Here is a 24292-nt window from a genome sequence, read left to right as displayed (position 1 = left end):
ATAATAAAGTTATTGATGCACCGACACGTGTGTAAGTTTAAATAACTTCTTTATTTGCCGGAGCGCCGGGTAACAATGACCGTTCTCGTTATGGTCGGCGCCTCTACAAGATGGCCACCTTCCGCTTCCTCCTACATCCCTTCCTGTTCCGGCGACAGAACAACTAGACCGTCACCACAATCTTGATCACAAAATGCTTCTACAGAATGCAGCTCACATAGAAAAAGGAAAAACAAGGAGAAATAAAGATATTTCTCCTCATTGTGCCTTCCTTACCCCTCTTCTCAGAGGCATATGCTTTTGGCACTGCCTCAGATTTACGATATTTCATAAATCTGGGCCAGTGACAAAAAGCCATAGATGTTGCACGGCCCTTTAATGCAAAAACTGCATTAAAAGGAATAATATTTACGAGTCAGCATTAGCAGTGGCTCAGTGCTGCCTTGTAAATACAGAGCAGGTTCCTGCACCACGGAACGTCACAAAAAGTGACGTCCCAGCGCTACAGGGGCCCTGAATCCTTGGAGAAGGAGGTCTTCGGGGGAGGGGGGGCAAAACAAATATTTTCACATCATCTGGCACCAACAATAAAGCCAGCCCTGTCAAAGGCGTAGCGACCATTTGTGCAGCCTGTGTAGTGCCCCAAATTTTCAACATTTCCAGTAAATGGAAAACAAAGAGCTAAAGTAAAAGTGCTTACATAACATGATCAATGTGCTCTAATTCCAGAATCTTCTCGTGTCACACTGTGACATGCCAGACAACTGCTTCGGGCAGGAACACTTGGATGGATTTCTTCCTCATTCTTTAAAAAAGAGTATTTTCGTAACAAACAGTGATTTTCTGTTTGTCTGTCTGTGTGTATGTATATGTCATTTCTGTAGCGGGAAACTAACCAAAAAACAGCGGAGCACCCTACAAGGTCCAAGACAAAATGTAAGCAAAATCATTGAGGGATATATACGCCAACATTTACCACAACCCAGAGCAGTAAGTGAAGTTGTTGTGCTGCGTTGTGAGAAAGGGAAAGAGTAGAGTAAAACCATATTTTCAAAGATATGGTGCATTGGAATTGGGATTGAAAGGTCTGACATGCACGTTACTAAGAGAACCCTCACATAATCTGTCTATTGACTCCATATTTAACCTCTTCACCTCTTGGTTTCCTATTCTCCATCTGTTCCTTCCTCTCCCCTACCTAGCCATTCATTTTTGCCTCTCTCCCCACACATGCTTTCTCTCGTTTCTCCATAACTCACCTTTTATATGTCCCTTCTATCTTTTATCTCTTTTCAACCTTCTCTTTGTCACCCTCACCATCTTTCTGTATCAGTTTTTTGCTCTCTTCTCTGCTGCATATTATTCTGTTGTTGTCTTTTCTGTTTTCACAATCTGTTCTTTCACTCAGCTGGCAGGCCCTCACTTGCTTTACCCTTCTCTCACTGTTCCAACCTTCTATCTCTCCATCTCAGCATATAGCCTTCTCTCCTTTCTCACCATCATTTCTCTCTCTAGTAGTGCTACTGCCTCTGAACTCTAAATAAGTCTATTTTCAGCAACAGAGTGATGTGCCTGGCACTATCATTTGTGGTACAGGGTTAGAACTGTGAAATCTGCATCTTATGTCAACTGTTGAATTCTGCTTGGAGTGTAACTGTTTACTAGTTCTTTTCATCTTTAGTCTTTCCAGCTATTTGTGAATATTTGCCCAACACTCCAATGTGTAATGAAAACTAAAGAGCACAAACCAGCTGCATAGAGTATTTGAACTGTGCTGGATGAGTGTAAATTGTTATGCCCTTTTGTAGACTCTGATTGTTGACTAGTATGGTTGAAGCACTTTTCAGGTTCTTGATGCTCAACTATATGAAACATCTGAACTGTGTGGGATGTGTGCTTAGTATTCTGCCTACTGTATTCTGTGGATGTTTTTGCTGCTTACCAATGGAATTTGTTGTTTTGTATGTAGCAATGTCTAAATGCTGCCTGCATCTGAAGAACTATATTGATGTATTTTTTTAGGTAACATCTATCCTTCTATTAGAAGTGTATTAGGACAGCGTCTGGGTAGCTTAGAGAACAATAATAGGGTTAATACAAAAAAATAGATACTGAAGGGAGGTATTTAAGCACATCAGTGTTTGGGAGTCTCATGAAGGGGCATGTGAATTACCAGTTTATATGATACATAGACTCTGGTTGGCGTGACAAGAATAAAAAAGATGATTTGGGTACTGCAATGCATAGTGGATTGCTTGAAGTGGGACAAAATGGAATGGGAGAATACTCATGGATGTGTCACAACTTTTCAAATGGTTACTGTTGTGTAAGGAGTTAACTATCTCCCCCATCTGAGGAATTCCAATTTTCAGTGTTGTATGAATATGCACCAAATGTCATTGATTAAAGCCCTCTTATTCACAGTGTGATCTGAAGGCATAGCCTAGTACACATATGTCTTAACCATCTTTCATATCAAAATAACTAGCAGTGTCTGTGCTAATTTCCTCATGTTTAAACCACTCTACCTTCCCATTCAAACATAATTGTATAGTAGGAGGAACGTTATACAATTTGGAAATAGGGTGTCTGAGTGTTTAAATTGGAAATATGAGGCACACCAGAAATTCACCCCTCACTTTCTAGCTGGTGGTCGGTAGTGCCTCAACAGCGTATATAGTTTTTAGTCTGTAGCACATTTCTGTGCATCGATGAGAATCTGCAGTTTACATCTCACTGAAATTAAACAACCCAATCAGTAAACTATTTCCCATATTCAGGTACAATAAGGACAGCTGATAAATGGCTAGCTGCCTGCTACCCTCTTGTCTGGGTGAGAAGGACTGGATCTGCATTTGTTGAACCCAGGACCCCAGAGTGACTCGAAGGGCTAGTTGGCTGGCCTCCTGAGTTGAGTCTCAGGAACAGAAATCTCCAACAACCTCACCCCTCGCACATGGACTCCATCCTCTGTGAGTCTACTATACTAAGTAGAGCCACCCCAATCCTGGACATTTGTAAGTATGCATATTGTGTTTTGCTAGCCTTTGTAAATCTTGCAGAAGTGACGCATCTTCTCTGCTGTGCCGTGCAACCCCGAGCAGAATGGATTCATCGCTGTCACAGAATGGATCTTCCTAATTGCAATGATTTGCATCGCATAGCAGCCCGCCTCCCCATCGAAACCTATGCTGTGTGACATATCCTCGGCACAGGTCCTCACATACCTCGTCAGCAGCAGCCTCGACGTCGACGACTGACTCCATATCACAGCCTCGCAGCTCCTCAGAACCGATGCATCGCCTCACTGCATGATGCATCCTCAACATCAGACTTCACATTGCAAGTCCATTTCTATGGGATTCTCGACTATGATGCATGACCTTGTATCGCAGCCTTGCAGCATCTCTGAACCGATGTATCGCTACAGCTGCACAAAGCTTCTTCGAACCGCACACTCGCAATATTCTGCAAACCTGGATTAAAAGTACTTTTTTCAGCAAGGCTAACTGGGTCTCCGTAGCTGGCCCGTGTTCCATTGTGGTCAGCCTGAACTTGTGACACTGCCCCGGTCTGGCGTGACCAGATATCAGTTGGTGCCTTTGCATTTTGGTGCTATTTTCACTGAAACCTTTAAAGTTGCATATTTCCGGCTTTACTGATTGGATTTCAGTTGTGTTGCTATTGTTTTATTTTATTTATTAAAACTTGCTCTATTTTTCGAATCTGGTGTGGGGTCCTTTTTGTATGTTTTTGTCACTCTATTACTGTTTGAAGTGTTGCACAAATACAAATTGACTCTAAGTTAAGCCTGACTGCTCTGCCCCAAGCTACCAGAGGGTTGAGCACTGGTTAATTTGGGGGTTCCCTGTGTCTCGCCCTGACAAGGATTGTGTTTGCGTCTAGAGTAGGGTTTCACCATCCCCCAACCAGTACCCCAATGTCTTACATAGATGAAACAAATACATCAAGACAATTTTGTGAAGTGACCTGATCAGAAGTGAAAACATTAAACAGTTATATGAAGCTAACTCCTGCTCTCTACTTTGCAGGTGGAAAATGCCTATTGGCACACAATTATTTTTTATGGAAACTCATTACTCTGTGCTGATGAAGGCTTTAAAGATCAATATTGCTTAAAGTGTCTTTTCCTCAAAATGGGACCTGAGGGACCACAACGCACTAGTTAAATGTATTGTGTTTCAATGATCCACAAAGAATGTTGTCTCTCGTAAACTATGTGAAATTAAAACAGGGTTCCATGGATCCTTATGCAGCAAACCCAAAAGTTTTTCAAGATGCACATAATTGTTTGGTAGGAAATTTCAATTCTACTTCCTGTGTGAGTTTGAAAGTTTCTATCTCTGACTTGCTGAACACTTCTGCAGACTTGGGGCCTTATTTACGAGGTTTTGGCGCAGGGCAGCACCACAAGGAATCAAGCTGCACTGCCCTGCTTCATAAGAAAAGGACAGGAATGTGCTGTATCTATGAAATACGGCTCATTCCTGTCGTTTTCCCCTGCGCTGGTGCACAATGGGCTGCCATGTGCCAATGCAGGCACCCTTGCGCCATGGTGCATTGTCTGCATTGTAGGGGTGATTGTTTTTTTGCAGGAAGGAACACCTTACTGCGCAAAAACAATCATGAGGATATTTCTCCTCGTTGCGCCACCCTAATGCCACCCGTTGGGTGGCATTAGCATCTAATGCATTCCCAGGTTTACGACTCTTCGTAAATATGGGAACCCTTCAGATTCCATGGGTGTTGCATGGGAACACCCACAGCAACACCCAATGGAACGCCTATTTCACACACTGTTCGGCGCAAAAGGGGCACATATTTACAAGACCATAAAAAGCTACGCAAAATGGCTGTGCGTGGCCTTGTAAGTATGCTGTGGCACATTGCGCCACCGGAGCTTCAGAAAAGTTACACTCCAGTGGCGCAAAAGTATCCTGTAACACATGCATTCTCTTTAACCCCTTGCGCGCTCGTGACGGAACCATTCCGTCACGAGCCACGGTAGGGCTGTGCTGGTGACAGAATGGTTCCGTCATGGCCCGGCTGCCGCACCTGCGCGGCGCTGATTTCGAGCCTGCGCAGCTCGCGTTCTATTGAGCGGGCGGGGCCGTGACCGAACCATTCCACACAAGTGTGTCACAAGCACAGCGCCACAGCGGCTCGTGACGGAGTGGTTCCGTCACGAGCATGGTGGCGCCACGCGGCCCCTCCTCCCCCCTAGCGCCGCGGCAGAATTACCGCCGTGGCCAAGGGGTTAATATGGTGCACCTCCATATTTAACGGGTGGCTTGCTTACGCCTCCCTTGGTGGTGCACTTTTCTGCCTTGTGCTCAATTTGCTTCTACAGAAGACAGTGCTGTATTGGGTAAGAATATATCAAAGTTTATATTTTGTACCTAAAGCAAAACTTGAACATTGATTTTACTCAATGCCTCATTTTGCGTTTCTTAATGCGAGCAAAGGGAGTTACTTACTGTTCTCGACTCTTATATCAGGGCTTCTAGCGAATCCTATCACTGACAGACATATGTGCCCTGAGATTACTGGTGACATCTTTGGCCCAAAAATATTGGCCGATAGCCACTGGCGTTCTGCAAAACATCCAGGGCTTCATTTATGGCATTTTGGCTTAGCTGAGCGCAGCAAAGCACCTTGCTACTCTGCTTACGCCAAAGTGAAAGGGTAGAATTGCCTAGTATTTAAGCAATACAGTGCATTGCTGTCCTTTCTACTTGCGCTGGGACCGTTTTGTCAGCCTAACACCAATGTAGGAACCCTTGCACCATGGTGCAAGGGTGCCTAAGTTGCATGCATGATTATTTTTGTGCTTGAATAATATAAGGGTAGCTTATAAAGCGCATGGTTACGCAGACGCGTGTCCCCGCGCTACAACTAAAGGACCCTGGACGAGGTTTAAGAGAGTAAGACCAGTTATCTGGAAAACAGGTATGTTTTTAGGTTCTTGCGGAAGCTGTATTCGGATAGATCTAGGCGGAGATGGAGAGGCAGGGAATTCCAGCTTTTCGCCGCCAGATGGCGAAAAGAGCGTCCGCCCATGCGGGCCCTTTTAACCCTAGGAACTTTAGTAGGGCCCCCTGTGAGGAGCGCAGATCGCGTGATGGTATATACCTGGTTACTAGGTTCTGAAGTGGAAAAGGCGATTTCTTTGCAAGGATGCGGTGGCAGGTACAGAGGGCTTTGAATTCCACTCTGCTCTTTACTGGCAGCCAGTGGAGGGTTTTAAGAGCGGCCTTGGTGTCTGACCGTTTAGGGATTTTTAGGATAAGACGGGCTGCCGCATTCTGTATTACCTGGAGGCGATTCATGGCCTTACAGGTGGTTCCCAAGTATAGTAGGTTGCCGTAGTCCAGGCGTGATGTCACAAGGGCATGTACCAGTGTGCTTCGTGCAGACATAGGAAGGAGGTCCAGAACCTTCCGTATAGTTTTTAAAATACTAAAACAGACACCTGCCACTCGATCTATTTGGGGTCCAAAGGACAGGTCAGCATCAAGCCATACGCCAAGGTTTTTGACTCCCTGGCGGGGTATGGGAGCCTCACCCAGGCAAGGAGGCCACCACGCCGATGACCAAGCAGATGGATTCCCCCCCACAACGAGCACCTCGGTCTTGTTGCCGTTTAATTTAAGGCAGTTGGTGGACATCCAGGTTGCAAGTTCTTGCATGCAGTCCCTGAAACTGTCCATCGCAAGACCGGGTGCACGCGAGAGGGAGATGGCCAGCTGCGTGTCATCGGCGTATGACACAATGTTCAATCCATGACTCATGGCAATGGAAGCTACTGGCGAGACATAGAGATTAAACAAGGTTGGGCTCAGGGACGAACCCTGAGGAACGCCCTGTCCCAAACCTATGTCTCTGGAGTAGTGGTCGCCCTGGCGGACTTGGAAACTTCTCCCTGTCAGGAAGGATTGTAACCATTGGAGTGCAGCTTCGGATATTCCTCCGTGATTCAGACACTGTAGCAAGTTGACGTGCGCTACAGTGTCGAATGCTGCACTCAGGTCCAATAGAATGAGGGCCATGGTATGACCCTCGTCCACTCCCTGACGTAGGATCTCTACCGCTGTTAGGAGTGCAGACTCCGTTGAGTGGCGGGGGCGGAAGCCGAATTGAGTGTCGTGCAATAGGGCAGCCTTTTCCACGAAGTCCATCAGTTGCATATTGACCGTTTTTTCAGCCTCCTTGGCCAGATAGGGAAGGAGTGAGATAGGGCGGAGGTTATCCAGCTTCTCGAAGCTGATGGTTGGTTTCTTCCTTAGAGGTAGAACTACCGCCTTTTTCCACTCTTTGGGTACTGTCTTGGTGCTAAAAGATACATCTAATAGGTGTCTGATGTAGGGTTCCAGTACCACCAGACTATCCGTTAGGCGTTTGGGTGTGGTCGGGTCTCGAGGAGAGCCTGACTTCACCGATCTACAGATTTTTAGAAGATCTTCCGTGGGCGGGGTAACAAAGTTGGTCAGTCTTTGTTTATCTCCCCACTCCTGTGGGCTTTCAACGAACTCTGCCCCAGTTATGGGTTGCGTTGGGAATGCTGAGTAGATTTTGGTTATTTTTTCTGAAAAAAAGTCTGCGATTTTATCACACAATTCTGGTGAACAGTCGTCAGGGACAGTAGCTGATTTTCCGCTCGAAAGTTTTTTGTAGAGCGAAAACAGCTCTTTCGTCGAATTATCAGCTTCCCTGATTCTAGACGTATAGTATGCTGTTTTCGACTTTCTGATTAGGCCATGGTAAGATCGCCTCTCGGTCAAGTAGATAGTTCTGGTTTCTTTAGAGAAAGTCTTGCGCCATTCCCTTTCGGTTCTTTTCAATGCGGATTTCTGGACTCTCAGTTCATCCTTGAACCATGGGGCGGTTTTTTGTGCACGGCCACCAAATTTGGTTTTTAGAAGAGGAGCTGTGCAGTCTAGTGCCTCATTGATGCGTATGCAGAGGTTAGCATTGGCTGTATCAGCATCATCCCCCCCTGGGCTCCCCCCTTTAGTCAGTGCTTCACAGAATTTAGACTGAGAGAAAGTCGCCCATTTCCGTTTGAGGTGGTACATGACTGTTGGCATCGGGGTTCTGCAACCGGGAATTCGTATGGAAAAAGGGACCAGAAAATGGTCCGACCATGGAATGGGAATGGGGGTCATTGCTTCTACTTCCCCCCAATTAACAAATATGGGATCCAGCAGATGACCCAGCTGATGGGTAGGGCCTTTAACAATTTGGTTCAGTTGAAGGGCTCTCAGGGCCTGACTAAAATTCTTACTGACGCTGTCGGAGGGATTATCAAGATGTAGATTAAGGTCCCCGAGTACCAGAAACTTGTCTCTGCACAGTGCGGTTTCCATAAAGGGGCACCTTACTGCTCAAAAACAATCCTACGAGGCATTTTCCTCATTCTGAAGCACAAATAGAATGAGGGAAAAATGAGGAGAAATAAACATATTTCTCCTCATTACTCCTCCCTTGGAGAGGCGTACGAATTTGGCGCCTCCCCAGGTTTACTTCAATTTGTAAATCAGGGGCAGTGTCAAATTCCATGGGTGTTGTGTGGGAAAACCCACTGCAACACCCATGGAACGCCTCTCAGGCGCAGAGTAAGGTGACGCACTGATTTGCGCTGTGTTGCCTCAGTCATGATTTATGAGGCCACTCAAAGCCACCAGATGGCTTTGAGTGGCTTTATAAATCTTTATGAGAGACCTACATCATGCATGCACCACTTTACGTGGTGCAAAAGTGATACAGGGCTCTCATAAATAAGCCCCCCCCCAGTGACTGCCATTTTGCACAGCAATACCATCTACAGCATAGTCAAAATTAAGGGGACCCCATTTGGTTACTTTCAATAAAAGAAACAAACACCCTCCAAAGGTCTTGCAGCGCTGCAAACACAGTATTGTTCTGCAACATAATTTCTCGAACTATCCTGCATTTTTCTGCAGGCTCAGTTTTATGGTTCTCTGTCACTCTGCTGTATGAGTGAGAGCCACTTTGGTGGTGAAAGGAGGTCATGTAGTATACTCGCAATAGTCAGCCTTAAATAATTCTGTGTAGTTAGTCCATAAAATACTCCCACTCCAACCGCTCTCAGAAGTAAGTATCCCCAGGACGCCTAGATCACTAGCCTTTGACAGGATGCAAAGTTCAAGCTGTCTTGGAATAGAATTCTAGAGGAGAAGTTGGGAAGAGCGCCCACGGTCCCATTCTAGTGCTATAGATTGTGTAAGGGGGTAGGGAAAGCAGAATGGGTTGGGGGAGGTAGCAGAATGTAAGTGTGGGCATGCTCCCAGAACATCGAGTTAGGAATCTCTATGGCAACAAATCTCATGGACACAATATCGAAGGAAATATATGCACCTTGACAATACATATCGTCAAGGTGCCTGGATGTGGAGTTAAGCGAAATATACTTCCACCATATGCAATATTTTGTCCCTGGATATTCCGTCCACAAAATTAGTGCGCCAAGGTCTTTTTAGCCGTGATATTTGTTGTACACTACTTTGAGTTTGAATGCGAGTGTGAGGATATATGAGTCCGGCACACTCCATCACGCAATCTACGATCTGCCCACCTCTCACTCCACACCACCCCGGTATTCAAGCGAGTACGTCAAGTAGGCCGCAGATTTGCTACCCTCGCCCCTAAACTGTGGAACTCCCTCCCACTGGAAATACCGTCCTGCACAACCTTCTGCAATTTAGGAAGTCCCTTAAAACATGGCTATTTTTACAAGCCTTAAATTAAGTAATTCATTGACAGCATACTGGAGCCTGACAGCGGCATGAAGCCACCCGGTGTACGTGAGCTTTATAAATTACTAGCAGCCCGTCCCGACGTTGTTCGGGTATGAAATAGAATGTGTGTAATGTGTCTATTTGGCAAGGGCAATTTATTTTAAAATCTCGCGGTAGACAACATTTTTTGTTTCATTAGAATAGGGACGGAGAAGGCCCAGCTGGAGCCCTGGTTGATGTTAGCAGGCACGTGTAATTGGTGTAGTGATCCGCCGCCTGAGCCCGGCTACAGTCCTGGTTGATGTTAGCAGGCACATGTAATGTCTTTGAATGAGAGAGTTATCAGCCGCGGGTAAATACGTTTAATGAGAGAGATGAGTGACAGCGAGTAGGAGAGGCTGCAGTATTGTCCACGCAGACACGCTCATTTGCGTGTTCCCCCGCTTGAGGCCCAGATGCAGGCCTGTTTGATGTTAGCAGGCGCGTGTTCCCCCGCTTGAGGCCCAGCTGCAGCCCTGGTTGATGTTATCAGGCGCGTGTAATTAGTGTACTGATCCGCCGCCTCAGCCCGGCTAGAACCCTGGTTGATGGTAGCAGGCGCGTGTAATTTCGTTGAATGAGAGAGTTCAGTAACAGCGTGCAGGAACGGCTGCAGTAACGTTACTTACCAGGCCTCCAGGTGAACGCGTTTGTCATGCCCCCAGCACACGGCCACAGCAGACGATCTTCTGATTAATGTACGACCCACATGGCATGAAGGGCGGAACGTAGCACACGCCCCCAGCGTTTCTCACGCCCCCAGTGTGCCCCTTGATGCGGCGCAATTGCGTTCGCATGGCATGAGGCCAGACACATGCCCCCAGCGTGCCCCTTGATGCTGCGCAGCAACGTAATTGGCGCTTGTATGTACGACTCACATGGCATGAGGGGCGGACAGCGTTTGTCATGCTCCCAGCACACGCCCACAGCCCACGATGTGATGGCCGTACCACACGCCGCCAGCGTTAGTCACGCCCCCAGCCCACGCCCACAACACAATGCAGACACGCCCACAAGGGACTACTTTGCTGGCACGGTTCTTTTACCTTTTAAATGTATAGAGGAGTTGGCCTAACGGCTAAGGCGCTCGACCTCGGACCTGGGGATCTGGGTTCGAGTCTTGGTAACGATGCCAAACATCCTTTGATTCTAGGCAAATCACTTGATCTCCCCGTGCCTAACAAAAATTAATGTGTGTCCTCATGTAACATAACTGGTGCTCTGTAAAGCGCTCTGATACCTGATTCAGATCGGGTCAAGTTCGCGCTAAATACAACTCTGCAAAAAAAAAATATATATGGTGGCCGTCTGCATAGCCTATGTCCTTCTGCTGCAACTGCTCTTTCCAACGCGGTGTTGTGATTGGTGCTGTGGTTACTGAGATTACCAGCCTCAAAGGTTTGGGCTCTCTCTTTATAATATCAGTATGGATTATTAACATTAACATTATTAACATTAACATATGAGTAGTAGTAGTAGTGCAATGACCTCATCCCTTGTCATACCAATTTGATTTTTTTAGGGTATTTTAGAGCACAGACATCACCCTCATTCCGATGTCAGTGGGCTGCCACCGACAGGCCACAGGGGCAGGCTCACCGACATCCATTGAAGCGGTCCGAACGCCGGATTACGATCATTCAAAGTGACCAGCACAAGTTACACTCGAAAAACTTTGAATATATAAGTTTACTAGTATAATTGATCCTGCATGGTTATCAAGACCATGCAGTTCGACAAGACATACTAAGGCCTAAAACAGGATAGGTCATTTATTGATTTATCCTACAGATATTAGTGTAGGGAGAGCTCCTGAACAACAGCCATCAGTCAGAGGTGAGGCTTGGTTCCTGTAACTGTGAATCCATGCGGCATTGGGTTTATCCTCAACCACGTCATCAAGATAATGCCTTTAAAATATTTTGTGATAAAGCGTCTCGCTTAGAGTAAGGCGGTGCAGGTGCACCATAGTAAATTGGCAGAACTCCCACCCTGAAAAGCTTGTAGTTCCCCTGCTCTTTCTAGAGTCAGATTTACTCTGGCCTCGCCTCCATTGGCACTTCTGGTGTAAACGTCTGAACTGGTGGCTCATGTGCCAAAGGGCCACCAGGTCACAGTGATGACCATCCTGCTCTATTGAAGTGGGATGACCTTCACTCATTTTCTCTGCCTGTGTCAATCAAGTGAGGCATGGCAGACACTAACAGGAAAAAGTTTAAAGGGCAATATGTGCAAGAAAAAAACTGCCAGCGTTTCAGCCCATTTATTTTTGCTCAGAGACTACAAACGTCTGCTGCAGGAGGTTTATTCCCCAAAGCAAACATTTTTGCAGGTGCTTCAAGCAAATAGTCCACTTTTCAGGGTTGGGAAGGGAGCCACGACTGCCACAGCTATCTTCACATCACAGATATCGCTGCCAGAAGGAAGGGTCTCTAAATTGGGAATAACACTCATCAATTTCCAAAGAAGGCCTCATGTTATGAACTGGGTTTACCCACTGTGAAAGCCCAGTTGTCTCTGGTTATTGTCCATGCTCATGGTTAAGGCCATTTGAGTAGGAATGTTGAAACCTCCCTAACCTCAATTGTAACCCTCTGGGAGAGGTTCTGCATGGAGAATGTCCCATTTACAGAAGATGGAAAAGTATACTTTACCATAGAAAAGACTAAAGCGGACTAGAATTTCTGGCATCTGCCGAATCAGCCGCTCCCCAGGTCGGTGCTCTCTCTTGGGTCACTTTCCACTTTGGTCTCTACTGCATCATTGATGCTGATGGGCATGGCTTTGAAAGAATGGAGACGGATTCAACAGGAGAAGCCAACCAATCAAATCAATGCGCTGCCCAAATGCACAGGAGCATTGCCATACCTTTGAAGCCGACAACACTGTAGAATATTTTTGTTTGATGCTTATCGCCGCAGTGTTGAGATGAATGACCAAGAGTTCATGGGAGGAGCAAAAGCTTGCAAAAGTTTATAAATGAAACAAATCCAGTATCCAGCACAGTGTTCTAAAACCCCACTTTTAATATCTGGGCTGTCGCCAAGCCGGATAAGTAATAGATATTTGTTCACCATATGTGGCAATAACATCTGCTTTATTTGCTAGTTTTGTTTCATGTTCTTGTTAGAAGGAACCTGTGCGAAGACAAAAATAACAACAAGTACCCAGAAGGGGCATTCTGTTAATGAGTGTAGTATTTCTTAAGTTGTAGGATTCAGAATTGAGCACACGTGTGGGGCCAGCGAGCACAGTGTATTGCTCTGCAAATCACAAACTAATTTGAAAATGACAGGGTAATGCACATTATAGTAAACAGCAGACTGGCCCTGGGTGGGAAGAACACCAGAATCTCCACATTTTTAACCCAATAAGGGTGGATTCTTAATATACTTTTATGAAAATCCAAAGTATACTAATTTTAGGGTCCTTTGAGTAGATTTTGAGTTTTCGGGAGATTCACAGCATTTTCTTGAACTATTCACAGAAATCTGTCTGCGAGTACTCCTTCCTTGAAAACAAGTATGCCAAAATGGTGTATCAACAGATCAAACTCTTCCAACAGAGACATATTGCATCCTCGCAGAGAAACCTCTTCCCCTACAACCCCTGAAACTCGAGGGCGTTTGCTTTTAATTGCTGCCTTCAAGCACATCTGTTCCAGCCTTTCTCAGAAGACATTCGCAGGTGTTCCAGTTTCGGAGCGTGCATAAAAACTGCTTGTCAATGCCAACAAAGCAAAGGTTAGACTTTGTGAGTGTTCCATGAGTGTTTCAGTGTCAATCCCACACCGCTGAAACTTCCCCTTCACAAACTGTAATGTTAACTCTGCAAAAAATCTAACATGCTAACAGATTAGGGGGCATATTTATGAGTTCTGGCGCATCTCTGCAAATCAGCAGGGATGCGCCAGAACAAATGCGTCACGCAAAACAACCCTTGCGTCACGGCAGATGCGCCGCATTTACAATGCGGCGCACCGTGGCGCAAGGGAAGGCAGATGCGTGACGCATCTCGTGACGTAAGGGCGGCGCATCACTGGAGTTGCGTCGCAAGCGCGACGCGACTCCAGCAATGCTCGGGTGTGCCCTATACTTAACGTGCTGCGTCAGTCCTTACGCCTGCTTCAAGCAGGCGTAAGGAATTGACGTAGCAGCGTCGCACAAGTGCCTGCGTGAAATCTTGTAGATTTCACGCAGGTACTTTTGCGAGGCGCACCTGCCCCGTAACGTCCACCCTGCGCCGGAACGCCCACATGTGGCGCAGGGCTTTACAACGTGACGCATCTGCCTACATGCGTCACGTTGTAAATGGGTCGCAGGGATGCGCCATGTTTACGCCGCCGTTGCGTCACACAACGGCTGCGTAAATGGGGCGCAAGTGCCTTGTAAATCTGGCTCTAGATTTTTTTCCAGACAGACGCTCTGTGTACGTGTATGCAGTTTCTGACGACCAGATGTAGGATCATTTTTACCGGTCGCCAATAGAGAATCAACCCTATTTTGCAAGTCTGTAACCTATTAACCCATAAGGGTTTGTGAGTCGCTATGAGGAAGGGTTGTGCCAATGGTGTCCTTTCCTAATAGCGAGTCGTAAGGTCATGGACTACTGTTTTGCGACTGGAATGCGACCGCAAAACAATCGCAGTTTACCTCCTACTTCAAGTAGGTGGTAAGCCACTCACAAATGAGAAGGGGTCAACAGGGCCCTTTGCCCTTTGTGTTTGGCAGCGAAAACGTTTTTTAAGAGCAGGCAGTGATCCCACGGACCACGGCCTACTCTTAAAAACTGAAACTCTTAATTTTTGTTTTTAAAGCACATCCCGTTTACCTTTAAGGCCACATTTCTTTTTTTAAAAGATGCTTTATTTAAAAAGCAAACACAGACATGGGGGTCTGCCATCCACAGCAGGCCAAAATCCCTGTATTAATGCCCGCTGCCAATGGGTCCCAAATTGCGACCTGCCTCATGAATATTGATGAGGCAGGAAATTTGCGACCTAATTGGAAATCGCAAAATGTGTCTGACACATTAGTACATTTCCTTTTGCGACTCACAAATTGCTAGTGGCTAAAATTCGCAAATTGCGAGTCGCAAAAGGAAATGGTCGTATACATTGCTCTGTTTCACTGAAACAGGCCTGGAAAATTGCACCCACATATGATTTTCATTTGCATACCTGAGTTGTTTTATATGTGCAAACCAATTAAGCAATTACTTCCAAATAAATTAGTGGCCAATTATTAATGACTTTAAAGAACCAGGTAATGCCATCAACCAAATTGAAATGGCAGGCAGCAGACCTCAATGTGCAGTGAGTAGAGCTACATTGTACATTAAAATAAGTCGGTGGCAAGGGATGCTCATTACAAATACAGACCGCTTTAAAGCATTCTTTTATCACTAAACAGACCAGGAAATAATTATTTTATCCTGATACTCTTAGCGATATGGCGCGTATACTTGAAAATCAGCTAATATGTGCTTAGGCACTAATCAATTGCGGTAGGTATGCCCGATGTTGGTCCGGTGCTCCCTATGGCCTTAAGAATCAGGCTGCACCCTACTGATAAGCCCCCAACAGTTTGAAACAAGTTTATGATTCTGTGTGTTCCCGCTTAGAGGGGAACTAGCCTAGTAGGATTGGTAGTTCAGCTTGGACTGTTCATATTGGAGCAGGACCTACGCTGATTTGCGTATGAGGTAGCAGGCAGTGAAAAATGATGGATTGAATGGCTGCCCAGGGGGAACAGCCTTTACAACGCGGGCATTACCACGCGCTGCCATTACAACGCAAGTCGTTTCAACGACTTGTGCTGGAGGGCACTGTTGGACAAGGAATAGTGTCATTTTCTATTCCAACACCTTCCCTACTGTAACGTGGGCCAGAGTTGGAATAGAAAATTAAACTATTCCACTATCCAGCGCTTACAGCGCAAGTCGTTGTAACGACTTGCGCTGTAAAAACAGCGTTGTAATGGCACGCGTGGTAATAGCCCGCGTTGTGCTGACATACAACCCTGCCCAGAGTAATTACCAGGGGCTGCAATTAATTCAAGCAATCCACCCTTTACTTCTTTGTTTACCTCTTGACACTGCATCTAATATGCTTTAGGGACTCCTAAGCCCCTGATTCTGATGCTCCAGGAGTTCTCTCCAGTGCGACGGTACAACTGTTTGATTTCTCTGTGAAGGAATTCCGTGCCTTATGAGGTGGTTACAGGCAGGGAAATTTAGTGGCATCATCCTGAAGTAAATTGGGTAGAAGGCCCGTCACTATGACCTGTAGGGCAGGTTGAAGATGGTTAGTATTGTCCACCAGTGAAATCCCAAAGTTCTTCCCACCTCAAATAGGACAAAGGAACTTCAAGTTTAGCGAGTGGGGTGACCCACTGTATGAAATTGGGTTTCTGATTGAGGGGGTGAAAAGCTTCTCAGGCAGCCACCACAATTCTTCTCAGGCTGAATTCACAAGCAAACCCTAAATTTACCTGTGTTCAACCCTTGGGTAGCTTGGCACTGAGTAGTCAGGCTTAACTCAGAGGCAATGTGTAAAGTATCTGTCCAACACTTCAAATGGTAACACAGTGAAAAACACCACAAAAGGACCCCATAACAGTTTAGAAAAATAGAGTAATTTTTAATCAATAAAACTGGATGAAAACAACAGAAATCCTATCAGTAGAACCAGAGAGATGGAATTTTAAAGATTTTAGTAAAAATAGTGCCAAAAAGAAAAAGCGCCAACTGTGGATATCTGGTCGCGGCAGACCGGGAGAAAGTCACAAGGTCAGGCTGACCATCATGGAGCACGGGCTGCTTACAGGGACCCAGTTAGGCCTGCTGAATAAAGTACCTTAAATCCTGGTGTTTGCGAACAGTTGCAAGGATCCGTGTCGAAAAAGTGTTGCGCAGCCAACTCGATGCATCGGTTCCAAGATGTGGCTAAGCTGCAATGCGAGGTCCTGAATCATCGACAAGAATCCCGTCGACGAGGACTTGCGAAGCAAAGTCCAGCGTCGAGGATGTGTGGCACAGTCAAGGCAATGCGTGGGTTCTGAGGAGTTGCGAGTCTGCGATGCCGATTCTGGCATTGTCGTTGAGGCTGCCGTTGAGGAGGGATGAGAGGGACTACACCAATGATACGTCGTCCAGCATCAGTTGCAAAGTGGCTGCGGAGGAGAATCAGGTATTTGTGACAGGTTCGATCCACATAGCAGTGGCAATGTGTCGGTTCTGCTCAGGGTTGCGCCACGTAGCACAGGAGATGTGTTGGTTCCGCTGGATAAACACAGGCTGGCAAAGCACTTTCGGCCCTCTTCCAAGAATCCATGACTGTTGTGGCATCACTTAATAGGGTAGACTTACAGATAGCAGGGTCCAGGTGCAGGTGCAAGGCTGTTGGAAGTCTGTTGTGTCCCTGAGGCTCCAGATCAGGAGGTCGGCCAACTAGCCTGTGGAGTCAGTCTGGGGTTTTTGGTCAAGAAATGCAGGTCCAGTCAGCTCACCCAGTCAAGAGGGCAGCAGGCACTAGGTCAGCACAGCTGGGCATCAGTCCTTAAGATCAGCAGTCCAGCAGTGTGGCATTCCTTAAAGCAGCACAGCAGTCCTTCTTCCCGGCAGAGTATCCACAGGTCCAGAACTGTAGATAACGGTTGGTGACTGAGGTCCAGTATTAATACCCAGCTGTGCCTTTGAAGTAGGGGTAGAAGCTTCTAGAGGTTTCCTATTGAAGTCCCCAGGCATCCTGCTCTCCCTGTCATGGCTCCAGACTAACTACAGTGGGTATGTAGCCCTTTGTGTGAAGGCAGGACACAGCCTGTTCAAGTGTGGGTAGGCCTGTCCTCAGGTCCACCCTCCTATCCTGCCAGTGATGGCCAATCCAGGCACACCTAAACTCCTAATTATGTGTGCCTGTCTCTGAGGAATACACAAAGTCCAACTGTCAACTACACCCAGCCATGTGAACCAGAGACAGGCTACAGACACTAAATGGCTAAGGCAGGAAAATGGACACTTTCTAAATGTAGCATTCACAAAATTGTAATTTAAAATTCGACTTCACCATAAGTAAGGATTTTTCATTATAATTCCAAAAACATCAAACATGAAGCAGTTACCTGCTCACATTTGGAAATTACAGCGTATTAAATGTGATATGGTAACTCTAATGTTATCCTATGAGAGAGGTGGGCCCAGTAGTGAAAAACGAATGTAGATGTTTTTCACTACCAGAACTTGTGAGTCTTAAAAATGCATGTCCTACCTTGCAGCCTGCTCTTTGGGCTGTATAGGGCCTACCCTAGGGGTGACATATGTATGAAAAGGAAGGTTTGTGCTTGGCAAAAAGCTTATATTGCCATGTAGAAATAGCAGTTTTATAACTGCTCACACAGGCAGCAATGGCAGTCCTAAGACAAGTCTAAAGGCCTACTTAAGTGGGTGGTACAACCAGTGCTGCAGGCCCACTAGTAGCAATTAATTTACCGGTCCTGGTCACATGTAGTTCCACTTTACTAGGGATTTAAGAGTAAATTAAATAGGACAATTGGGTGTAAATCAATTATACCATGTTTTAAAGGTATAGCACAACCATTTTAGCACTAGTTAGCAGTGGAAAAGTGTGCTGAGTCCTAAAAGCCAGCAAAAATGAAGTCAACAAAACAGAACCACGCCTGGGATGCCAGGTCTAACACAAAGGCTTCAGTAAGAGCTAGGTTTAACATATACCTTTGGGGAACCCTTGACTGTGTCCACCCATCAACTTTGTGTGGCCCCCTTGCCAGCTACAACATCCTGCCTTCACTGCTGGTGCAGTATGTCTTCCAGAAAAAGAGTATGGGCATCATTTAGGACCGCCATGCCACCAGGTTAGCAGGAGCCCAGGAGGAGGACTACACGCCATAATTAAAGATCCCTGCTTGCCTGGTGGAGATCTCTGTGAAAAACGGGTCCGGCATTGCCGAAGCCCTTATGTCAAAGCTAATGCCTAACAGATTACCATTTTGTGTTTTTTGTCCTTTTGGCAGTTACTTTTCTTTTTCAGAAATAAACCCCCCAAATAGCAGGGGATCACAATGTTGGTGGATGGAGCTTTCGCAGTTTATTTTGTCCATGGCCTGCATTCTCTAATCTTTAAATAGACCTCTAAATTCCAGGATAGAATACAACTTTTGACTGCTTTATTGATGTTGGCCTTAAATTGCATTTAGGTCCCGTTTACCACTAACATAGACACTTTCCTTATTCTTAGTGCTACCCGCCTTAAAACCTTAAACGTTTTTATCTCTGGTCCCCTTAGCCTATTTAACAAATCATTTTATTTTGCTTATTACGTTTTTCTTGATTTTTCGAAATTGGTTAAATGTTTTTATTGTTTTCTTCCGTTTACTTTTATTTTGTTAGTACTGCTTGAACTTATCATACACATTTTAGGGGAAAGTCCATGTCTTTTGCATAGCTGCCAGTGATTGAACATGGTTTACTCAGGGAACTGTTTTGTAACATAACAAGGAATCGTTTTATAAAGCTGGTGAGGTCACCACCCCCTAAATTAATGATTCACTGTCTCACAGGTGCAAAATAATTTTTCAGTAAAAAACCACATGTAGCCACAAAATCACTTTTAGGTGCAAAATCACATTTATGTGCATAATCACACTTAGTAAAACAGCAAGTGGAGGCGCAATAAGTTGAAAAAACAGAATCCGTTGCAAAACTAATATTAGGTGGGACATCGCATTTAGGTATAAAAGTAGCATTGGTGCAAAATCAACAAGAGTGATAGGATTTTATATGCGCAAAAACACATTTAAGTTTGAAAACCTGACATTTAGGTGCACAAACACATTTATGTGTAAAATCACCTGTGGTTTGAAGCCAGCAGGAGTGAAAGTTTTAGATTAAGCTGCAACATAACTCAGTGCAGAAAGAAAACACAGTAGTAAAGTGTCACAAGTGTAAAAAGTATATTATCACGTTTGGTTGGCAGCATTTTGAGATGCAAAATCACACTTGTTGCAACATTAGCATGAGCATGGATAACATGTAAGAAAGCAAACCACATTCAGGTGCAAAATCACATTTACCAGCATATTTTTGAATGTTTAGAATTCAGGGCCAGTGTCTAGGGTTTAGGGTTAGGTTTTGGGGATTTGGGCTGGTTTCTAGGGTTTAGGGCATGTTTTGGGGTTCAGGTTGGTGTTCTAGGGCTTAGGGTTCAAATTTGCTAGGGTACCTCCATCGCTGTGCCCGGGGTTCTGCGGTTCCTTGCTTCATCGTCGATGCCCTCCAATTGGATGCACGCATTAGGCAAGCAGACCAACACACTTCAAAGCTCATATCAAAGCGTGAGACTAAAATACTCCTCTGCCCTGATGGGGAAATAAAAATGAAACATGCTTCAAGCTACATCTAAAGTGGTCTGACCTGCATGAAACAATGTTGAGGGGGTCTGACCTAAAGGCCCTCTCTGTGTGTGTTTTTGATGTTGATGAAAAGAGCTCTGGCCAACAGCTGTCTTTAGCTAGACTTAATCATTTTTTAGCAGTCAAAAATCAGCAGACCTTAAAGGACACATCTGCCTGGACCACGATGTATGATTAGTGAGGTATAAATATGCATATATGTAGAACGTCCTTTATTCATCCATATTGATGTGCATCTTCACCACCTCACACCATTTAACCACCGTAACAAAATATTATTCTGCGTACTGAAATTGTCAGCTGCGGTTTCCCCGCTTTGGCGGAGGAGCGTCACCCCCCACACACCCCGGCTGAGAGCCAGGTGAGGCTAACGGGAAAAATAAAATGATAATAAATCGTTTTTTTAAATCATTTTATTTTTCCTGTCTCCCTCTAGAGCCAGCCAAGTCAGGGCAGGGTGGTGCTTGGCTGTCGTCACAATAAGCAGGGGAGGAGTAGTGTACACTTAGGTTTCTCCAACCCAGCTGTGTTGCACGTCCGGGTTGGAAAAACAGCACAGACTCCCAGGAGCTGTCTGAGCAGGAAACCAAGCCGATCAGACCAATCCTGCTGCTGCTCTCATGCTATTGACAGAAGCGCCGGGATTGGGTGGGGAGTCTGTGCTGGTGTTCCACGGACTGCTGGGACTCCATCAGGAGAGAAGAGAAGCACCGAGGCGGCTGGCACCATTGGAACAGGTAAGTTTAAAAAAAATTATAATTATTTTGCTGGAAATGCTATAGCTGCTAAATAGATAATTAAATTATATATATTTTAGGTCAGTGCAAAGTTGCAAGTATCATGCTGAGAGAGCGCTAAACAGAAGTGAAAAATTGTAGGGGTGCATCTTATGTACAAGTAGTCAGCACCCGTATATATAAAGGGTTTACTAATCATGTTCAAATGCAATGTAGGGTTGTGAACTGAAGTATTTGATGTTAGACCTACATGCAGAGCAAATGTTAAGGGATTTGAAACACTAATTATGCTGTTTTTAATAGATTACCATTGTATGTTTAGGTCTGCTTTATTAAAATTCATATTTGCATTTATATACATACGAGATAAGCTTGCTTGAAGTAGAAAATGTATTTTGCTTTAAAGTAGGAGGCCTACAGAATGAAGGGATTGTTCATGTAGGATGTTGGGCCTATAAAACGTACAGAGGTCCAAGTCCATGGAAATCGTATAGGCCTGACTAGGAAATGTTTGCTTAAGCATTAAATGGTAGAAATGTTTTGTAAAAGCGGCCTTTGGCTAAAATTAATCAACGTTAAAGAATGTGTGAGCCGATTTCATGTATTTCTTTGCAGGTGCCGGACCAAGTAGACAGTAGAGTAGAAGGGCCCATTGTGTATGAGTGTTAGGATGCTAGACTCAGACATGGAGGAGTAGCCGAGGAATTTAAGGATACAACTTGAAGCGACTGAGAGTCTGGGACCCAAGGACGTTTGGACCGACAAGGATGGAAGGATGCCATAATGGAAAATTCTGGAAACCAACACCTTCGAGAGGGGCGTACCTGAAGGCGTGTCGCCAGTATTGTGGGGTTTTGCATTAGGGACAGCACCCCGAGGGTGGAGATAGGGCAGATGGGCTGAGCAGCAGAGAGAGCGGTTGGATTGGCAAAGAGCTTAGCTTAGACTGAGGATTCTCTAGACTGAAGAGAAAAAGTGAGTGAACTTCTTTGGAAGTCACCACGGCTGACACCTTTTTGCTAGGGAGGCCTATTGCTGAGTAGGGATGTCACATAGTATAGTGTAGGGATAGATTAACTGATTTTTCCCTTCAATGCATACCAGAACTCAAGTTACAGCAATCTTTGTTAGTCTGATGATTCTGGAACTGATTCTCGTATTATTCATAAGTCGCCTAAGACTTTTCCGTAGGATTATGTTTGTATTAGTGCCGGTGTATCTTCTGAACCTCGTGTTGAGGTGTTTGTATCTCCAGCTGTTTCCATTTTTGTAATAAATCTTCAAACTTAGTTTTAGTCAGTGGTTCTTTGGGGGAACAATTGGTATTTGTAGAAGGCATTGATTGTTGGTAAATAGACTGCCTAATTCACTCTATGACAGGTAAAAAGGTCCAGTCGACCTGTGACGGGATTTTGGTAAGTGGTAAGCAGGTTCTAGAATGAAAATCCCGCCTTCTCAGTTGGTAGCAGAGTAGGATGGTTTATCTTCTGGAGTGAGGGTAATCTAGAGTAGGTGAGATTTCCCCGAGGCCCATAGAGAACCAATGACGAGTATCCAGAAAGTCGCAGACGGAGGATGGCGTTCCATGGAAACTGACGGAGAGTGACGGTGCGGCAGAAAGCAGCAGGTCGGAAGAGAGTGAGTATGAAAAAGGGTCATGCGTGTTAGATTGCGGTGATACGTTTGTATTGTTGTGTTGTATTGTCTGGCGGAGTTGAGTGTCTGTAGTGTGTGAGGAGATCAGGTTGTGAGCGCGCGCAACCAGTGAAAATCTTAGGCTCAAGTGGAGCTTAAGTGGTTCGGGTGTATCGAACACCTATAGTAATTGTCGACCATTGTTAAAGGGGGTCATGAGGTACCATTGACCGCCCGCAGGACCCAGATAGGGGGAATAAATGTGTGAGTGCGTGGGTAACGGACGCTGGTCGGAAGTTGCCGTGTGTCTGTAACCTATCAGTGAGGCGATTGTCCGGTCGTTCGCGGACAGACATTTGCCTGTTCGGTGACAATTACAGTTAGACTGTGGCCGTACAGTCAAGGAAGTGGCTGCTTGGTCGGAAGCGATCATTTCTAGTGTATGATTGGGACGCATGCGTGACCGGGAGACGAGCGGAGAAAGGAGGGGAACTGCTGCGAAACGGAGGCGAGTGACGTCAGAAGGAGCCGCGCTGGAATAGGGCAGTTAGTGAGGAGCCGCGCTGGGATAGGGCCATTAGTGAGGAGCCGCGCTGGGATTGGTGGATTGTCATCGAGAGGTAGAAGAGCGCTGTAAACAAGGAAACGTTGTTGTTTTTCACCATGAAATGCTTAAAAGTGTTGCGAGATTGTTTTAGAGGTGAAAAGAAGTTAGAACCTCGGGGTGGGGAAGAGGCTCCACCCGAGGATACCCCAGCCTATTATATGGCTACGAATGTTGGGTTGCATACCATATTGTGGCTTGAGAACTGGTGCAAGATGACCAACGGAAAAGAGGAATTGACCTTTCCTAAATATGGAACTTTTAGACTGGAGGTGCTGTATCAGCTAAAAGCGATTATGACTTCTTTGCAGCCCCTGCCCAGACCAACGCAGTTTGAAGCATTGAATGCGTGGACCAGGGCAGCCCATGAAAGAAACAGAGATAGGAGACAGGAAAGGGTGAAAAGATCAGTTAGGGCGGTTCAAGATGCGAGATGGGATGCATTAGCCAAGAGGTGGAGAGTGCAGACCATCGAAGGGGACAGGTTGTACCCGTTGTTGGTCAAGGAAGGGGACGCGCAGAGAAGGAGTACCGAGGATGAGGACAGTGAGACAGACGACAGCCTGATAGAGAGACTGTTGTCTGAGAGACCACCTCCTTACAATCCGGAGACGGGAGGGGGGTCAGCACCGACGGGGAACAAGAGAGACCCCGACATAGACGGTGGTGTCCCGATGGAAAGCTGTTTGAGCTCCTTAGGGGACAAGTTTGGCCCGGCAGAGGGAGAAAAGGCACCCCAATCATCCCCCACAACGAGAGTAGTGGGAAGATTCACGGTGCAAAAGGTGCACACTGAAGAGGGTGTAGATTCACAGAGATTGCCAGACGCCCTTACGGTGCCTGTCACCATAGGTCCCATAGTATCAGTATATAATCCAGAACAGACAAAGAGCGAGGGTCCGCTACAAATAGAGAGAGAGAGAAGTGTCAGTGAAGGGAGGAGTAATGTGGCGGACGGATGGTGCCAATGGCCAAGGTCAGTAGAAAGGAGCACCCCTTTGGCAGCATCGGCAGATTCCTCTAGAGAACAGGGGGGTTTGAGAGGACCGATGGATTCGAGAGGACTCCGGC

The sequence above is a fragment of the Lissotriton helveticus genome, chromosome 9, assembly GCF_964261635.1.
Source record: "Lissotriton helveticus chromosome 9, aLisHel1.1, whole genome shotgun sequence".
Lineage (NCBI taxonomy): Eukaryota > Metazoa > Chordata > Amphibia > Caudata > Salamandridae > Lissotriton > Lissotriton helveticus.
Note: the sequence above shows the minus strand (reverse complement) of the source record.